Source organism: Bison bison, unplaced genomic scaffold (genome assembly GCF_000754665.1).
Source record: "Bison bison bison isolate TAMUID 2011002044 unplaced genomic scaffold, Bison_UMD1.0 scf7180017864473, whole genome shotgun sequence".
NCBI lineage: Eukaryota > Metazoa > Chordata > Mammalia > Artiodactyla > Bovidae > Bison > Bison bison.
The window spans coordinates 5,311,923-5,314,937 of NW_011495034.1; positions in this window are offsets into that span (position 1 = coordinate 5,311,923).

Here is a 3,015-nt window from a genome sequence, read left to right on the forward strand (position 1 = left end):
AAGTGAAAGTGAAGTCGCTCAGTTGTGTCCGACTCTTAGTGACCCCATGGACTGCAGCCTACCAGCCTCCTCCATCCATGGGATTTTCCAGGCAAGAGTACTGGAGAGGGGTGCCATTGCCTTCTCCGTTTCTGACTTTAGCCTTTAAAATAATTTAATAATGCTATAATGTATTGGTAACATATGACTAAAATTTTTTAGAGGTAGATTTTGATTTTAAGTAATAGCTCATTCTATTCCCAGGAAATGAATAAAGAAAATAACAGTTCTGTGAGCAACTGCAGTATTCATCAGGACAATGCAATCTGTATGAAAGCAAAGGCCATGGTGCTTAGTAGAGAGCAAACTTGCTCAACTGCAGTGTAAAGAAGGGCTGTGTACTCTTCCTTGAATATGTAAGAAAAGTGCATGGAATGTACATTTCCATAGCACTTTTAATCTGAGAATCCTAGGGCTTTATTGAATCACAGCACTGCAACACTTGTCAAGGCCAGCTATCAGGATTTCACTAGAATAACAGTCTTGATAGGAACATAAATAGAGTCTGAAAGTAGTAGACCAAGTTATGGATAGAAAACAGAAAACCAGCACAAAGGATGTATTGGGAGTGTATCTATCTATCTATCTACATACAAATGGATAGATAGAAGTATCTCTATGTTACACAGAGATTCTTCTAAGTATCTCAATATTACACATTCTTCTAAGTATCTCTATATTATACAGAGATTCTTCTATCTACCCATTTGTATATAAATAGACAGATACATATACTCCTACATACTTTGTTTATATTGATTTTCTGTTTTCTATCCATAAGTTGGTCTTCTATTTGTAAAAATAGATAGCTGGTGAGACTGTGGTATAAACCAGGGAGCTCAGCTTGGTGCTTTGCAGTGATCTAGAGGGGCGGTGAGGGGTAGGGTAGGAGGGAGTTTCAAGAGGGAGGGGATATGTGTATACTTATAACTGATTCATTTCATCGTACAGCAGGAATGAACACAACATTGTAGACCAATTATACTCCAGTAAATATTATCTCTCTATATATATAGATATAAAAGGCACAAAATAAACTTTTTTTTAATTGACATGATTTCATTGTTAATGTATAAATGTCTACGGTAATAATCTGCCAATGCCCAGTAGCTCACATCACAGGAAAATGTTGCATGTTGTAATTAAACCACTGTTTGTAACATGAAATTTACAAACTATGTATTTTTGTGTGTATTTTCTGCACTTTAAAAAATTACATTCGCTGTATTCCAGTTGATATTTTAGATATTAAATTTTTTTTATTGTCTACATTTCAAGGGTTTCCTTATGTAATTTATAATTTATTTACTTTTGGCTGGGGTGGATCGTCATCGCTGTACAGGCTTTTCTTAGGTTGTGAGCAGGAGTCGCTCTCCAGTTGCAGTGCGTGGGCTTCTCACTGCAGTGGCTTCTCTTGTTGCAGAGCAGAGGCTCCAGAATGAGAGGGCCTCAGCAGCTGTGGTTCCCAGGCTCTTGAGCAGTCTCAGTAGTTGTGGCACACACGTTTAGTTGCTCTGTGGCACGTGGGGTCTTCCTGGCATGTGTGCTTAGTCGCTTAGTCGTGTCCGACTCTTTGTGACCCCAGGGACTGCAGCCCACCAGGCTCCTCTGTCCATGGGGATTCTCCAGGCAAGAATACTGGAGTGGGTTGCCATGCCCTTCTCCAGGGGATCTCCCCAACCCAGGGATCGAACCCAGGTCTCCAACATTGCAGGTGGATTCTTTACCTTCTGAGCCACCAGGGAAGTCTGGGCCAAGGATCAAACTCGTGTTTCCTGCATTAGCAGGCAGATTCTTTACTACTGAGCCGCCAGTGAAGCCCTTCACTATGTAATTTAAAAAATGTAGATCCTTAGAAAAGTAGACTGGTAGTTGAGCCTCTTGGTGCAAGGTTATGTTAAAGGGTTTTCTTATGTTAAACGGTTGGGAGAGTGATTCTTTCTGGTGTTCAGATGAAAAACTGAAGAACCATGTTCTCTTTACACGAACCCATGAAATATTGATAAATAACTATATTTGCATGCATAGCTTCTAGTTAAGAGAATAAAGATTTGAGCAAGATTTAAAATGGAAACATACTAACCATAAACTTATTTGTGTGTATCTATGTGAATTGAGAAAAGCTTATCCATACTTTAATTTTAACAAAGAAACTCTTTATTTTCATTCAAAACTGTAGTCTGAGAACTAGTACATTAGGAACATCACAGTGGGGACTAAATAAACAGAAGTGTGGGAGGAAATAATCTGAAAGTAAAGCCAAAGAGATTACAGACAGAGATCATTGACGGAACTATGAGTGTGTGTACTTGAAACTAATAAGGCTAACTCATTAATCATGGCCTGATTTTTCAGACTGTGCCTCTCAAAATTGGTCTCATAATTTGTTCTCATCTCCAGGCCACTAAATGTTGAACACCCACTTCGAGTGATGCTCTCTGTTAAGCAGTGGGGGTGATACCTGGTGAATAAGCCTCCAGTCCTGTTCTCAGGAAAGCGCAAGTGAAATAACACAGGCGTCTAAACACAAACAACTGTTACCAAGATGGGATGCAGTCAAGGCCAAAGTAAAAGGAAAACCAAATGCTATGGGCACAAAGTGAAAGAAGATTCATTTTTAAAGGGAGATCGAATCAGTGGCAGTGCCAGATTTTTTGTATAAGATTAAAGGCAGCAACCCCATTGGAAGGGTAGAAGTGGCCCAAGGACTTTGGTGTTCAATTTCCATTTATGTGACAATCACACTCTTCTTAGTTACATATTGTATTTATTGAGATGTCTTTGTATAGCTGTTAAACATTATGAGAAGCAGAGGTTTCTAAGCTCTCATCTATCCTTTGGTGCAATCATAAGATTAAGTGAGAAAATGAAAAGAGCCTTGAGGGGTGTGCAGAATAGCTACAGTCACAAATACAGTCTCATGGAGAGGGATCAGAATCGCCAAGACACCTGAAGAATGCAAGCGATTAGATTCTT